The sequence below is a fragment of the Gadus morhua genome, chromosome 16 (assembly GCF_902167405.1).
Source record: "Gadus morhua chromosome 16, gadMor3.0, whole genome shotgun sequence".
Lineage (NCBI taxonomy): Eukaryota > Metazoa > Chordata > Actinopteri > Gadiformes > Gadidae > Gadus > Gadus morhua.
In genome coordinates, this window is record NC_044063.1 from 8,384,133 (window position 1) to 8,400,891 (window position 16,759).

The 16,759-nt window shown below is 43.3% G+C and overlaps 1 long non-coding RNA gene, 2 other non-coding genes and 1 pseudogene across 3 annotated transcripts; 1 reads left to right on the forward strand and 3 right to left on the reverse strand.

Annotated features, from left to right (window-relative positions):
• The first annotated feature begins 2,303 nt into the window (after positions 1 to 2,303).
• Positions 2,304 to 2,435, forward strand: LOC115528998 (uncharacterized; annotated as a pseudogene).
• An 827-nt stretch (positions 2,436 to 3,262) lies between these two features.
• On the reverse strand, positions 3,263 to 3,426 carry LOC115528988 (U1 spliceosomal RNA). The gene has a single exon (XR_003973418.1). It is a non-coding gene; the product is annotated as a U1 spliceosomal RNA (small nuclear RNA).
• Positions 3,427 to 5,111: 1,685 nt separating this feature from the next.
• Positions 5,112 to 8,798, reverse strand: LOC115561399 (uncharacterized). Its single transcript, XR_003979913.1, has 6 exons — positions 8,654 to 8,798; positions 8,010 to 8,303; positions 7,635 to 7,922; positions 6,761 to 6,877; positions 6,633 to 6,670; positions 5,112 to 6,452 (listed from the first exon to the last, which is right to left on the reverse strand). It is a non-coding gene; the product is annotated as an uncharacterized LOC115561399 (long non-coding RNA).
• Positions 5,113 to 5,276, reverse strand: LOC115528989 (U1 spliceosomal RNA). The gene has a single exon (XR_003973419.1). It is a non-coding gene; the product is annotated as a U1 spliceosomal RNA (small nuclear RNA).
• Positions 8,799 to 16,759: the final 7,961 nt, after the last annotated feature.

Sequence of the window (16,759 nt, forward strand, 5' to 3'; positions counted from 1 at the left end):
GGACCAAAAACTTTTTCACTAAAGAAGGGAAAAGAATTGCAATGAAAAAGCGTTTCAAATACAAAGAACAACGGGCAAAGTCACAGCGTTTATTTATGATGGCCCATTCAGGGTTTTATGTGTCAGTAGAGATTTTGAGGCTAAAGAAGGAGATGATAGCTGTTACTGCTGAGGATTCAAAAGGCCTTCTTATGCGTAGCAGGACTAAACACATAGAAAATAACAAAAAATGTTCAAGATACTTCTTTAGGAAATTAGCCAGGCACAGGAATACTATGTTATCCATTCCGAATGAGGATGGAAAAGAACAAACAGAAACTAAAGACATCCTTGATTTAATACATACATTTTATACTGAATTGTATAAAGAAGAGGTGACTGATAACCGCCTTGGAAAACCTATTGAGATTCTTAAGCCAAACGTCGGTATTGCCTCTGAACTCGAAAGTGACTTAAATGTAAATGAATTGACCAAAGCCATACAGAGCATGCAAGATTATAAGCCCCCAGGAGCTGATGGGTTACCCAAATAATTGTATATTACCTTTGGGGATGTATTAAAAGTAGGGCCCAACCGATTCATCGGCCTGCCGATTTAATCGGCCGATTATAGCCTTTTTGAAAATAATCCACATCTGCCAAAAAGACCCCGATTACAACCTGATTTTTATTCTTTCTTTTTTTTAGAAATGTTATTGCGCTTAGTATCCTGCAGAGTGCGCTCCTACTCGCCTTGCTAATTAACAACTTTAGCTGGAGTAAATAAGAGGAGATTGAATTTTACCGTACAACATGAAAGCACGCTCGCTCAGGCAGCTGCGCGCTCACCTCACCAATGTACACAAGACGCGTTGTTTGAGCATGTTGTGCCTGTTTTTACATTTTACATTTTACATTACACTAATTTTTGACTGTAAATGTATTCTAAAACACTCAAAGGTTCTGCTTTCAATTCACATAATCGTCAAAAGTGTTTAAAGTATATTTAAGGTATCAAAAATGATGTTTTATATGCTTTTTTTTGTTTTGTTTTTAATCGGCCGATTAAATCGTAATCGTAATTTTTCTCTGAAAATAATCGGCATCGGCATCGGCACTCAAATCAATATCGGTCGGGCCCTAATTAAAAGACCCACTTTTAAAGATGTTTAATGAAAGTTTGCATAGTAATAACCTACCATTATCCTTAAGAACAGGTATCATCTCCTTGCTTTACAAAAAATGAGAAAAATAAGACATTAAGAACTGGCGCCCACTTAACTTGCTTGGTGTAGGCCATTACAGAAAGGGGGCAAAAATGTCCCTAATCTAGCAAAGAAAATGAAAGCTCTATTTCTGACGCCCATATTGCAGGCAGCAGTACTAAACTAAAATAAGAGGAGCCTATGACCAAATTTCGCCATGTTCTGGATAGGCCATCAAGTCCTAAGGAAAGTCCCCACTTTCCTTAGGCCATGCCTTAAGACCGTGCCTAAAAAGACCTCATGCAGTGAAGAGGCCTCTGCTATATGAAAGGGTGGTGACCTTTGTAAAGTCTGGAAAGTGGCGGGATGTTGGTCGGGTAGACCGAGCCTTTGCAGAGAGCTGTTTGAGCCCCGAACGGTCAAGACTGGTTACTGTTGGCGCGCTGGCTGAAGCCAGCTTCCTTAGGGTGTGGAGAAATGTTAATTCGCCATTTTTGTTCAATGCATATAGAGATCTCACTTGGCAGACAGTTCAGAGGTGTCTCCCTACACGAGAATTTCTGAAGAGATGGGGGTCATCTAAGAGCGCAAGATGTCCCAGGGTGGGGTGAGGTGGAGACGAGGATGTTTCGCGTTTGTTGTGGTCGTGTGGGGTGGCTCGGAGGGTTTGGCGCTTATTGGGGCAATGGCTGGGTGACCTGTTTAGAGTCCCCACGGAATCAGATGCCCTGTACGGGGTTATAAAGAGTGGAGATTGTAAGGGATGGGAAAGATGGTGGGCCTTGATTAATTGCATAAAAGAGTCGATTTGGAGGTGTCGTAACCTAATGGTGTACAAAAGCCTTTTGTTTTCAGCGGAATCGATAGTTAATTTGAGCATAACCTTGTTAAAGGATTATGTTTGGAGGGACAAGGAACGATATGGAATTGTGGTATGTAAGGAACTCTGGAAAATGGAGAACACTGAGTTATGTAGGATTTTGTGTTAACCTATGAATGTGTTGACCTTGCTGTAAAATGTAACTATTTGCTTGTTAACCTTTGAATGTGTTCTGAACTTGAAACCATGTCGTAAAATGTTACTTTGTGCCTGACTTAAATAAACGCCTAAAAACTGAAATAATTGAATTGGTTCACCCAGGGCGAGGCTGAGCCATTGCACTTCGGCTGCGCTGACCCGTGCGAATTCTTCAAATGTGGGAATCTCAACTGCATAATTTGTGGTATTGGGGGACTGCGTGAGAGTCTGCATAAGAGTCTACATCTAGTGCTACCATTTGAGGAACATATTACAATCAGCAGTCTTTCAACACAAATTACTAGAAATAAAATGATATAGTTTAAACTTGTTATATAATGCACAGTTGTATTCTCCGCCCTTACGGTCCGTCGGGATCGATTTTGCTGTATCTTGAAAGTTGTGGAAATTTAACAAACCTAAATTATCCACAATTTCGTCTACCACATACTACTGCCCAAAATTATTCTATTTTTTTGGTTCAGATTATGATAACAATGGTTGAGTTATGGCCGATTAATGTGAAAATACTAGTGCTGTCAAGCGATTAAAATAATTGCGCGAATTAATCGCATTAATGTAATAATTAATAATTAAATAATTAATTAATGCACAAATGTTTTTTCTATGCTAAATATCCCTTGATTTCTTTGTCCCATTAATTGTTCTCATTTTAATGCTCTTATCAACATGGAGAAGTGCATCGGCTTGCCTTGTGCAAATGTTTTTTTATTGATAACAACATTGGCATATACTGATCAAAACAGGACGATACAAAAAAAAGGCCTATAGTGCAATTAAACGATACAAACATACTGCCTTGAACATAGCAGTCAGGCTACTGCTTCTTTGTTTTGAGCCAAAGAAAAAAAAAAGTTTTTTTTTTTTTTAATAAAAGAATTGCGTTAATAGCGCGATAAAAAAATTAATGACGTTAAAATTGGTTGGCGTTAACGCCGTTAATAACACGTTTAACTGACAGCACTAGGAAATACCATTATACCTATAGTAAACCAATCACGAATCCGCTACAGAGAACTTTTATTTTCCACAACAATATCAGGGGAGAGCGCGAACGCAGTCCCCCACTACCACAAATTATGCAGTCGAGATTCCCACATTTGAGGAATTCGCACGGGTCAGCACAGCCGAAGTGCAATGGCTGAGCCTCGCCCTGGGTGAACCACCTTCTTGATCATGGTGTCTCCCCTGCCAGGTAAGTATGAGTTGTACACGGCTCTCGTGCTGTACTCATTCTCCCACATAACAGTCTATATGATGGTATTAACATTTTTTTGACTACAAAACAAGAACAACGGCTTGGCTATCAAACTGCAATCAGCAGTCTGCTTTCCATAAGAAACAATTAAAAGACAACTTAGTGATGTAATGAATATACTTAGTGAGCATCTTGGTTGTTTCCCATCATGCATTTCTGTATTCTTCTGGGGTCTCCAGATATAACAGTCTGAAGATACCAACCCTCAGTAGTACTATTGAGGAACTTCATCAAACACATGTCAGTTAAAAGTCCCTCCTAGGCACACCAAATCGGACTTTCAGACATTCAGAATATATATTACGGCAATTTCAGTAATAACATTCAACATTGTTAAAATCTAATTCTTAACTAATTTGAAGTGTCAATACATTTCTAAGTTTTTTTTTAATGTATCAATTGTAAAAACATGTCAAAAGTCTGGCATGGGCTTAATGGGTACCAAACATACACACAAGTCCATCAGTGTTCCGGTTGAGGATTGTATTATTTAGAGTTAAATGGTTTAGCCTGCCTCAGGCCGTTTTCCCCCTCCCTGCTGGATCCCTTTCGCTGACCCAAACTTCATGGATTAAATCCCCCTCGCTGCCCCACAGAGACCAACAGGCCGGGGCTCCCTCCCCCACTGTTAGCTGATGAAACCTCTTCCCAGTCCTCACGCCCCTCCCTGCCACTCCCCGTCTCTGTCCCCTCATTTAGTTGATATGCGTGTTCACCTTTATCCTTTTCCCTTCCTCCTCCCTGCCGGGCATCTGCCTCTAACCCCAGATGTAGGCCCCTATGAAATCCGCGTTAAAGAAAACGCGGACGGAATCACGGAATTGGACAATAAAAACGGAATCAACTGATAATTTTTTTTTTAATTTTTTTTTAATTATTTTATTAAGCAGGAAAGTATTACAAGTAACAAAGTTACAATTTAAAACGGGCCTGTCTTTGTAAAATAACTGATTTCCAGCAGGTTCCTGTTCTTCAGCACATATAACATGCAACAGGGACAAGGCACATCAGACGTCACATTTACAATATGCAGCGGAATGCAGCGGAATTCGCCATTATTTTGGTGAAATTCAGTTTCGAGGGAAAAGGGAAACAACACAGGTGACATTAACGTCACTGAATGTTTAGCAGTCACTCGCACAACAATGTTAAAAAAAAATCCCCGGTCCACCACGCAAACAATAGGTCCCGCTCCTAACAAGAAGCCGAAGAAGAAGTTGAAGCGCCCGTAATTCAGATCTAACCCCAAATTCAGAGCCGAACAATATCCAAAACACTTCTATCACAAATTACTAGAAATAAAATGATATAGTTTAAACTTGTAATATAATGCACAGTTGTATTCGCCACCAATACGGTCCGTCGGGATCGATTTTGCTGTACCTTGAAAGTTTGGGAAATTTAGCAAACCGTAATCCTAAATTATCCACAATTTCGTCAAAATACCACATACTACTGCCCAAAATTATTCTATTTTTTTGGTTCAGATTATGTTAACAATGGTTGAGTTATGGCCGATTTATGTGAAAATACCATTATGCCTTTAGTAAACCAAACACGAGTCCGCTACAGAGAGAACTTAAAGGGATATATTACATAATCACCAAAGTATTTATTTTCCACAATATTATCAGGGGAGAGCGCGAACGCAGTCCCCCACTACCACAAATTATGCAGTCGAGATTCCCACATTTGAGGAATTCGCACGGGTCAGCACAGCCGAAGTGCAATGGCTGAGCCTCGCCCTGGGTGAACCACCTTCTTGATCATGGTGTCTCCCCTGCCAGGTAAGTATGAGTTGTACACGGCTCTCGTGCTGTACTCATTCTCCCACATAACAGTCTATATGATGGTATTAACATTTTTTTGACCACAAAACAAGAACAACGGCTTGGCTATCAAACTGCAATCAGCTTTCGGATATCCATATCCCAAAGACACAATTTAAAGACTATTAGCAATATAATTATAGTTTTATCTTTGTTGTTTCCCATCATGCAATCCTGTACTCTTATTCGGATGTTTCCCGCTTTGTAACATAAAGAGCCGCATCACTGCCCTCTGCAGGACATTTTAGGAACTACGCCAACAGCATGTTAAGTTAAGCTACCACAAGTGCAGCAAAGTGACACAAAGCTAGCCCTGTCACATATAGAATTAAATTAAGGTCAAAAATATATGAAGGTATTATTGTCACAAAAGTACATGCAAAATAAATATTCAGGACTCCAAATTTACTGTTACACATTTGTGACTTTAGTGTAGGCTACGCTTACAAAATCTGCAGTTACAGGTGCTAAAGACTTTCGCCATGGAAAGGATCCAAAAAAATGATCCACTTCACGTCAATGGTGTGAAATCATTGGTGTGTCGGGGGCGGAGAAACCTGGCGAGCATTTAGCCTTGACCCAAACATCGTAATTCAATATATTAGGCCTACTTGGTCACAAAACAACCAATATAATTAATACAAAACCATAGGCTAAACAAATACAAACGTCGTTTAAAACGGTAAAATTACTATTCAGTGTTTGACCTACTTTCTCCCGTCGTGGAGGGATCAGGTTTCTGCTCCGACGACGCTGCGAGGGCCCGACTCCATAGGCTACATGTGGCCCTCACTTCGTCTTACTTCGCTTTTCTAAGGTGAACGACGTTGTTCAGTTCCCAAAACGGTAACAAAGTATCAAAAAAATAACCACTTGGGTTAAAAGTTGTTTGGCTCATATTTAAGAAAATTTTCCATCGATAGAAAGAAACGCCTGGAAGGTATTCCCCAGATACATCTACATTAGTCGGAACGAGCCTAGTAGCCAGGGATTGAACCAGCAGCCTTCTAAGCACGTCCGTGCTTGTCAACCTGGGCATAAATACCTTCGGGAGCGGCTGTTTGAGGGGGAATGGGTTCTAAAGGGATAGAAGAGGGTCCTAACATACTGTAGACGGTGGGAGACTGGTCACCGTTTGGACTCTGGAAGGAACATTTAATATATAAGTTTGTTGCATTGTTCAATTATCTTATAAACAAGAAGTACCAATTCCCATTTTATCAACATGTTATATATGTATGGTTGTCTTACAAACGTTTGTCACATTTGGTTTTAATGATCAAATAGAACATTTAAGTATGACGTGTAGGAAAGCAGCTTACCCGGTCATCGCTACCACGAGAATTGATATTCCGTTTATCTTCATGGTGGTCATGTGAAAAAAAGGTTCCAAAATGATTTATATGTGAAATTGTATTCAATGCAAACTGGTGACAAAAGTGTAACTTACTATTTTTCCTCCGTTTGTAAAGAGCAACCAGAATGCAACCCAGAATGATGAAGCACACCAGACAGCTAGAAATGATTATTATTTTTTTTCTTTGGTGGTGGTCAATGTGAGGAATTACTGTCAAAAAACAAAACAGAAGATGTAACAATACTACAGTTGTGTTTCATCAAACTGCACAGTTTCTACTCCCACTACAATTCTGAATGTAGGTTGTCTATCTTGGGTGCCAAGAAAAGCTTTAAAATGAAAAAGAAAGAGGCATATATTAGAGGTGCTGTAGGCTATTGTTTTTGTGTAGTTGGTTAAAAATGGCATAGCCATCCGTCAGCTATTAGTGAGTGATGTTTTGGGTTGACGGCGCCCACGTCTTTCCCGAAGAGTATTTTGATTTCACAACACATATGTGGCACTCAATTTGTGGACTTCTTGAGGAGGGAGCAGAGAGGGAGGGGACGTGTTTTGGTTATTTTGCTTATCTCTCTCTCTCTCTCTCTCTCTCTCTCTCTCTCTCTCTCTCTCTCTCTCTCTCTCTCTCTCTCTCTCTCTCTCTCTCTCTCTCTCTCCTCTCTCTCCTCTCTCTCTCTCATCTCTCTCTCTCTCTCTCTCTCTCTCTCTCTCTCTCTCTCTCTCATCTCTCTCTCTCATCTCTCTCTCTCTCTCTCTCTCTCTCTCTCTCTCTCTCTCTCTCTCTCTCTCTCTCTCTCTCTCTCTCTCTCCCCCTCATCTACAGTAACTTTAATGCCACACAACCAATAAAGTCACTGGTGTTTTACAATTCTTATTATCTATTCATGCTTGTCCAATCATACACTGAGATCAACGTAAATACATTTAGAATTTAAATTTGTCCAATCAATATTTTCCCCGATCTTACCATCATCTTCAAAACACAGAGGTTTTATCTCCATCGTGGCATTTGACCAGCTGACTTTGTTGCTATGGTTGCAGATGGCGTTCAAACCATTTGAGAGGTAGAGTTGCAGCAGGACATCAGGGGTCATGACTTCTGCTGTGTCTCCTCCATCCCCAGAGCAGGTTTGATTGGTGCACGTGAAGGTGGAGTTTAAGGAGTAGCTCAGAGTGCTACAGGTCACGGTCACATTACAGGATTCACGACTGGGAGACCCAGACAACCCTTTCAGGACCACTGGTGATACCCGCTCTGGAACAAGGAGATTTAGATATCATTAAAATACCTACAAAGAAACAGCTTGCATCAAATGTCTGCACTCTGTTTCAGTGAACATACCTTGAACTGTGACGTTGTATTCAGCAATAACTTTTTCTTCTTCACCACCCATATCTACTGCTTGGTAATTTCCGCTGTCATTCAATCTTAGGTTTTCTATTTGTAATGAGTAATTCTCTGTGGATAACTTTGCCCTTTTGTCAAAGAACCGGGTCCGCCCATCGGAATCATGCCTTACTATTTTTTTGGGTTTAAAGCGCCATAAAAAGAGACCGTTGGGTTTCTGTGTATTTATTTCCATGAATAAATCCTTTCCTTTGAGCAAAAAAACTGCAGAGGTATGATGTTCTGACCCTGTAAAAAATAAAAAAGATTACACCGGAAGTAATTAAAAAATGTGCATGCATTTATTTGTTAAGATATATGATGTAGGCCTACTAACACAATATCACATTGAATAGGACTAATGCAAGCTATAAATCATCCTTTCTCAAATAGAGAAAAAAAGTTTAGTACGAGTTTAATACAAAGGTTTCAAACTGAGCATACCATAGCAAAGTGATTCATGCAAAAAACGTTTTTTAGCGGATATTGTAAAAACGGATGACGTTAATTGTAAAACCATTCACTTTTAACAATGAAAGCAATGGGCTACATACATCAAGACAAATGGTAGAATGGTAGAAAATGAGTTACTGTTTTACCTTGTAGGGCTACGAACCAATAATTAAGAAAATACAGAACATGAAGAAATATAGAGCAGAGATGCATGTTAGATAGGCTACGGATCGTTTTCCTCGAATGAGGAAACTACGAGCGTTGAACCAAACCATATACTGACACAGGGTGTGTCTTGTGTGCAGTTGGCTAAAGACGTTATATTGCAAACCAACTCATGATTTGTTATTAGGTCTACTTCTGTGCAACTGATAATATAGTATTTTTCTTTCAAACTTCGGCTCTCTCTACCTCCCTTATTTTGTTAAATTGTTATTGTATTGCGTTTATCTACAACATGAGAAATGTTGATCTACACAGCATGGTTTCTCAAAGGGGCGGTACCTAGGGGGGCGCTGGGAACGTGATTCCATTTTTAGGGGGGGATTTTAAATTATTATTTTTTTGGGTGAAAAAATAGGGTACCTGAAATAAATAGCCTATTTTAATTTATTGGTTTCTACCGTCTCAGCTACTTTTTACTGTCTATGCGCAGTGGAACAGTGATAGTTCGCACAACCTAGGGGGGCGCTGGGAACGTGATTCCATTTTTAGGGGGGGATTTTAAATTATTATTTTTTTGGGTGAAAAAATAGGGTGCCTGAAATAAATAGCCTATTTTAATTTATTGGTTTCTACCGTCTCAGCTACTTTTTACTGTCTATGCGCAGTGGAACAGTGATAATACAGCGCGGTTCGGTCCTGCACACGCCCGGACTCCCGTTACAGCAGCTATCGTCATGATCTCTATAGTAACGCTGATAAACATAACCCAAGTTTGCGGGTTAACAGGTCAATAATCAACACAACACAATCAAACATGGCCGATAGCAAAAAATATATACATAATAATAGTGTTTCATAGCCCGTTTTCCTCCTTCCTCTTGTCAGTTCCAGCTGCTCTGAGCGTAGTCTCCACGAAAAAGACCGTTGCATTTCAAATGCATGCAATCGGTTTTCGTGGAGTCCACGTTGCCCGGGCCGCGTGCCCGTGGTTCCCGGGCCATCCATTCATTCACGGGGCATGGCGGGAGTCGCAGGAGACGCGGGAGTGGTCACGGTGCCCAAGGTCACAGTGCCCGGGCCGCAGGGTGCCGCGGCCGGGACACGGGGCGGGACACGGGGTCTCTCTCTCTCTCTCTCTCTCTCTCTCTCTCTCTCTCTCTCTCTCTCTCTCTCTCTCTCTCTCTCTCTCTCTCTCTCTCTCTCTCTCTCTCTCTCTCTCTCTCTCTCTCTCTCTCTCCTCTCTCTCTCTCTCTCTCTCTCTCTCTCTCTCTCTCTCTCTCTCTCTCTCTCTCTCTCCTCTCTCTCTCTCTCTCTCTCTCTCTCTCTCTCTCTCTCTCTCTCTCTCTCTCTCTCTCTCTCTCTCTCTCTCTCTCTCTCTCTCTCTCTCTCTCTCTCTCTCTCTCTCTCTCTCTCTCTCTCTCTCTCTCTCTCTCTCTCTCTCTCTCTCTCTCTCTCTCTCTCTCTCTCTCTCTCTCTCTCTCTCTCTCTCTCTCTCTCTCTCTCTCTCTCTCTCTCTCTCTCTCTCTCTCTCTCTCTCTCTCTCTCTCTCTCTCTCTCTCTCTCTCTCTCTCTCTCTCTCTCTCTCTCTCTCTCTCTCTCTCTCTCTCTCTCTCTCTCTCTCTCTCTCTCTCTCTCTCTCTCTCTCTCTCTCTCTCTCTCTCTCTCTCTCTCTCTCTCTCTCTCTCTCTCTCTCTCTCTCTCTCTCTCTCTCTCTCTCTCTCTCTCTCTCTCTCTCTCTCTCTCTCTCTCTCTCTCTCTCTCTCTCTCTCTCTCTCTCTCTCTCTCTCTCTCTCTCTCTCTCTCTCTCTCTCTCTCTCTCTCTCTCTCTCTCTCTCTCTCTCTCTCTCTCTCTCTCTCTCTCTCTCTCTCTCTCTCTCTCTCTCTCTCTCTCTCTCTCTCTCTCTCTCTCTCTCTCTCTCTCTCTCTCTCTCTCTCTCTCTCTCTCTCTCTCTCTCTCTCTCTCTCTCTCTCTCTCTCTCTCTCTCTCTCTCTCTCTCTCTCTCTCTCTCTCTCTCTCTCTCGAAGTTTAATTGCATGTCATGAATGCGCCAGAGGATCAGGGTAAGGTCAGGGGGGCGTTTGCTCAAAAATGGTTGACAACCACTGATCTACCGTGAATACGTATTTTAAAGCAATAGGCCTACATTCCATTATAATTACAAACTTCCACTGCCTGAATTTTGTGTTTTCATTTACATGAATAAAGAAATTTCCACCAGAATAACATAATTGTTTGACGCTCAAAGAATACCTAGACTTCCCGCTGTCCGCCAAAATGATGAAAGTCACCCTGTATTTGAGCCTTATCACTTGTCGTTTGACGTGCAATTCAAGGATTGTAACGGCGATCCGATTAATTGCTTCAGTGTGCTATGATTTTGAAGTTTCTCAAATCCAAGTACGCGAACTACGGACTCGCGGACTTGGAAGTGCGGACTTGGAAGTTCGTACTTGGCAAGTCCAGACTTCAAGTAAACACTTCCGAGGACGGGAGCACGCACCTGCAATTGGAACAGCAGCGGACTCGATGACGTCACCAGCTCAGCTCATCTGTTAACTGTGCTACGGCCTCATGGAGGCATATAACTACTGAACAATATAAACAAATTATATAAAACAAAACACCAGCCTCTTTAGTTTTAAAATGTTAATATTGTGAATGAATATAAATGAAAAGTTATGTGTATTCACACGGCAAGCCAGCTGTACCCTACACAATCAGTGGCTTGAAAAAGATTGTATGAGATTGCCGTTTCTCAATTTTCCTATATAGCCTATTATCATATTATTGGAGAGTAGGCTATCGATATAAGAATTACGAACGAGCGAGAATAGAATCACACACGCGCGCGCACACACGCACGCACGCACGCGCACACACATACACACACACATGGATCCGACCGGGATTTCAGTTGCGATGGGTTTCCTCCATCAGCGAGTTATACAATATAAACAAATTATATAAAACAAAACCCCTCTTTCATTTTAATATAATAGTATGTAAATACGTTGAATAGGCCTCCATCTTTGTTATACTTTTAAAATGTTCCTACATAGCCTATTTTAGAATAATAATAATAATAATAATAAATTAAATTTATAAAGCGCTTAATATGGTACTCTAAGACGCTTTACATATTGCCCTATCAAAACTATGTAAGACAGACTAGGACTAAAAGAAAAACAGAGGTTAAACAAGAAGAATAAGGTGGGAGTTAGGTGGGGAAGGCTAGTGTAAAAAGGTATGTTTTGAGTGCAGATTTGAAAGAAGAGAGGGTTGGAGAGACTTTGATGTGGGAGGGGAGTGAATTCCAAAGGGTGGGGGCAGCAACTGAGAAGGCCCGATCCCCCCAAGTCTGTCGCTCAGTCCTTGGAACTTGTAGCAGGTTGGCAGAGATGGACCTGAGGAATCGGGAGGGGGCGTGGTGATGGAGGAGGTCGGCAAGGTAGGGGGGGGCTAGGCTGTTGAGGGCCTTGTAGGTGATGAGTTCGATTTTGAAGTTGATTCGGTATTTAATTGGAAGCCAATGGAGTTCACGGAGGACAGGTGTGATGTGTTCTCTGGAGCGGATACCAGTGAGGAGGCGTGCAGCTGAGGTCTGGACATATTGACGTTTTTTGAGGACTTTGTTGGTGGTGCCGTAGAGAAGACCATTGCAGTAGTCAAGCCTGGATGAAATGAAAGCGTGGATGAGTGTCGCAGCAGCGGTAGTTGACAGGTTGGGGCGGAGGCGGGGGATGTTTCGGAGGTGGAAAAAGGCAGTTTTGGTAATATGGTTAACATGGGGGAGGAAGGAGAGAGTGGGGTCCAGGATAACTCCAAGGTTACGGATTTTGGTGGAGGGGGTGATGGTGGAGCCGTCAATGTTAAGGGTGAAGTTCAGAGTGGAGTGAGTGAGGGTGTGAGGACCAATGATGAGGATTTCGGATTTGTTGGAGTTGAGTTTGAAAAAGCTGTTTTGCATCCAGGTCTTGATGTCAGTCAAACAATTGGAGAGGGTTGAGAGGGTGGAAGGACTGATGGTTTTGGAGGGGAGGTAAAGCTGTGTGTCATCGGCGTAACAATGGAACCGGAGTCCATGGTGACGGAGGATCTGACCAAGAGGAAGCATGTACAGAATGAAGAGGAGTGGACCAAGCACAGAACCCTGGGGGACACCGTTTATGAGAGGAGTAGTGGCTGATTGACAGTTGTTGATGGCGATGAATTGATGTCTGTCGGAGAGATAGGATCCAAGCCAGGAGAGGGCGGTGCCAGTGATGCCAAGGGTGGATTGGAGACGGGAGAGGAGAATGGAGTGATTGATCCTGTCAAAGGCAGCCCTGAGGTCAAGGAGGATGAGGATATTTAGGGAGCCAGTGTCAGAGGATAGCAGAAGGTCATTGGTCACTTTGAGGAGGGCAGTTTCTGTACTGTGTTTGGAGCGGAAACCGGATTGGAAGAGTTCAAAGAGGTCGTTGGTGTCAAGGTAGGTGATGAGTTGTTTGACAACAACACGTTCCAGGATTTTAGACAGAAAAGGTAGATTGTAGATGGGGCGGTAGTTGTTAGGGGAATCCGGATCCAGGCCGGGTTTCTTTAGTACGGGGGTGACTGATGCAAGCTTTAGGGAGGAGGGGACATGGCCGGAGGATAGAGAGGAGTTTACAGTGTTAGTGATGAGGGTGGAGAGAGTGGGGAGACAGGCCTTTAGAAGTGTGGTGGGGAGCGGGTCCAGGTTGCAGGTTGTTGATTTCATGGTTGTGACTATGGAGGAAAGATCAGAGGAGGTGATGGTAGCAAATGTGGAGAAGGATTGACCAGTGGTTAGGGGGGGATCCGTGTCAACCAAAACAACAGGGACGAGGCGGGGAACATAGTCGGGGACAGGCAGGATCGGGAAACCGGGACCGGAGACAGGCGAACGAGGATCCAGAGGGACGAGGCGGGAACGTAGTCGGGGACAGGCAGGATCGGGAGACCGGGACAGAAGACAGGCGAACGAGGATCCAGAGGGACGAGGCGGGGAACGTAGTCGGGGACAGGCAGGATCGGGAAAACGGGAACAGGAGACAGGCGAATTGCTGGAGAGACTTGCATGAACCAAACAGCGAAGACAATCTGGCAACAGGTGAACAATGTTCAGCTAACTTATAGCCTCCACTAATCACCTGATGCAGCCCAACTGCGAGGGTGAAATAATAGAGTAGTGAAGGAGGCGTGGCAGACAGACCATGACAGAAAAGTACGCGAATTGAGAAACGGCCTGATCGGATGGTTTACTTACAGTCTCTCGCAGTGTGAAAAATACCCGTCAATATTTGGGGGGGTCCTATCCCTCTAAATTTCCTCAATATGTAGGCCTATAACAATTCAATATTTCATGGATGCAAGCAATCAGTCTATAGCCTACATGACAACACACACACGCACACACATTTTTTTGATAATCCGATGTGCTGTAGTAGCCTATCCGTAAAGCAACACTTTAACAACTTTTTAAAAGTTGTTTGGATGCACGTTGTTTTGTAACAAGGGGAGGCAAGGTTGTGCATTACAATGCAAACATAACAATAATTGGCACCAATATGGCGCACTTCAACAACTGAATAAATGCCAGGTACTATCGGAGACTGGCACGCAATCAGTGCACTTGCAAATGAAAGCCTGCAGTATGACCGATCGTGTGACATTATTTAACCATCCATCTACAGCAAATAGATCAGACACATCATTGAACACATACACAAAACACATTCGTCCAACCACGGTGGATACTGACAACATTTAAAGGTCCCATGGCATGGTTCTTTATGGATGCTTTAACATAGATATTAGTAGGCCGGTACAGTATCTGAAGACGTTCCCGAAATTCAGCCATGGTGCAGAATTACAGCCACTATGAGCCAGTCGCACATTGAGCTTTCCCCAAATGTGCAGTTTTGGTGTCTGTAGCTTTAATGCAAATGAGGAAGAGCAAGGCGGGTCAAGGAGGAGGGTGGGGGTGTGGCCCTGAGCAGCTTGCAGCCACGGTACCATTCGCTCTGTTTACAGTGGATGTATCGCAATGGCGAGGCGCACACAGCCTTTAGCCGTGTTCTGTAACTATTCTAGGGCATACGGGAGTCCTGGAGCTCTATACCTAAATAATATCATATAGCCTACATAGATATCTATATCATATAATATATATTATCACGGCCAAAAGCTGTGTGAGTCTTCAGACGATATTATGAATCTCAAACGATCGCGTCGGGTTCTCCGACGTCTCTGGTTCTGAACCACAACATGGAGGAGAAAGGGATTGTTGACCGCGGTTGTCTCCCGCCGGAGCCTCGCTGCCAAGGCACCACCGCCTCCTGCAGCGCCGAGGCGGTGTTCCCTCGGCAGCAGGAAGCGGGGCTAAAGCGGAAGACATTCGCGGCCAACAATCCCTTTCTCCTCCATGTCGCAGTTCATGTACTTCAGGGAGTCAAAGCCAAAGTTCCTTTCCCCCAATTCATTCTCAACCTTGGCTGAGATAACCCCCACTACGAGTCTCGTTGTGGAAATACCAGAGACAAGAGTCCGAAGTCTTATGCGCCATAACACCAAAAGTAGAACGGTTATCCAAATAACAAGGAAGTGTACAACCCTTGCGTTACAGTCCTGGAGCTCTATGTCTAAATAATATCATATAATACATAGATATCTATATCAAATAATACATATTATCACGGCCAAAAGCTGTGTGCGCCTCCGTCTCTGATTCTTCCATTTCCACATCAATCTGAAGTCGACTGAACCGCGCGCTACCCGCGGCCGGCTGCCCGCTGCCGGGCGGTGGTGCTTTGCGGCGGCGGTATGTCGCAGTTCATGTAGCCTACTTCAGGGAGTCAAAGCCAAAGTTCCTTTCCCCCCAATTCCTTTTCAACCATGGCTCAGATAACCCCCACTACAGTCTTGTTGTGGAAATACAAGAGACGTCAAAGAATCGACGTGTAATGCGCCATAACACCAACAGCAAACACAAATCACACACACACATGTGGCGCTTGCACGGTCGTGTCTCATTGGCGGGCCAAATTCTCTGGGTGGGCAAGGCCCAAGGTGAGAAAGGGGAGGAGCTTAGATCCTTTATGACGACATATGGGACCACATTCCAAATCAGCGCGCTTGAGCCTCTGTTTTTTCAAAGGCGGGCAGAACACCTAGTGCTCGTTTTACACTGAACGCAAGTTTTAGCCACTGAGGGACCATAGGCAGGCTAGGGGAACTCATATTTATGTTAGAAAACCTCATCAATTGAGATTTTCATGCCATGGGACCTTTAACAAAACAAACCAAACATCACCCCGGCAGGTGCGCTCTCTCTCTCTCTCGCACGCACGTAAACAATCACTCCAACTTCTCCAACTCCAAGGCTAGGCTGCTTCACTAAGACCAAACCACAAGGCCTTCATAACCATGCAGTAGCCTATGCCAAAGCCGGTGTTCTGCCAATTTCTGCTCCTTTGTCAGATTATGCTCCCGTAGTGTGACTCGATAGCAGAATCTATCTAATCATGCTACCCGATCAGAAAAGGCTACCTTACGTCACAAGCGTATTTGATCTGTAGACCAAACGCCTCTATTAAATAATGCTCCCACTGCAGAATCACGTTATTTTACACCACTACTCATCCTACATACACTGGAGGAATATGGTTTGCTGGTTTAACTTCCTTATTGAAGATTTCAGGGGTACAGTATGTGGATAGAGCAATTGTCTATCAATTGCTGAAAGTCTGCTGTCCAATCAAACACACGTACACTGATAGGTCATTTTAAGACCTTCAATGTCAAACACTCACTCTGCGGAAGTTAGGCAGGCTGAGCCGAATTTGGCCTACCCCCACCCCAGCCTCCCCCTGCTTTGGTTCTACTCTGTATGTAATGTAACCTATACGATGGGTTGAGATAAATGTATTTACATCCAGGCTTACCAGCGGCCGGATCCATGCAAGGTCATGGTGTCCTTTCTCGTTGATTTGATTTTTTTGTTGTAATTGGAACCCATCAATAGATGCACAATTGGGAGCATGTGGTCTCTAAAAATTGGAAAATTGGGTTTATGTTTGCCCGA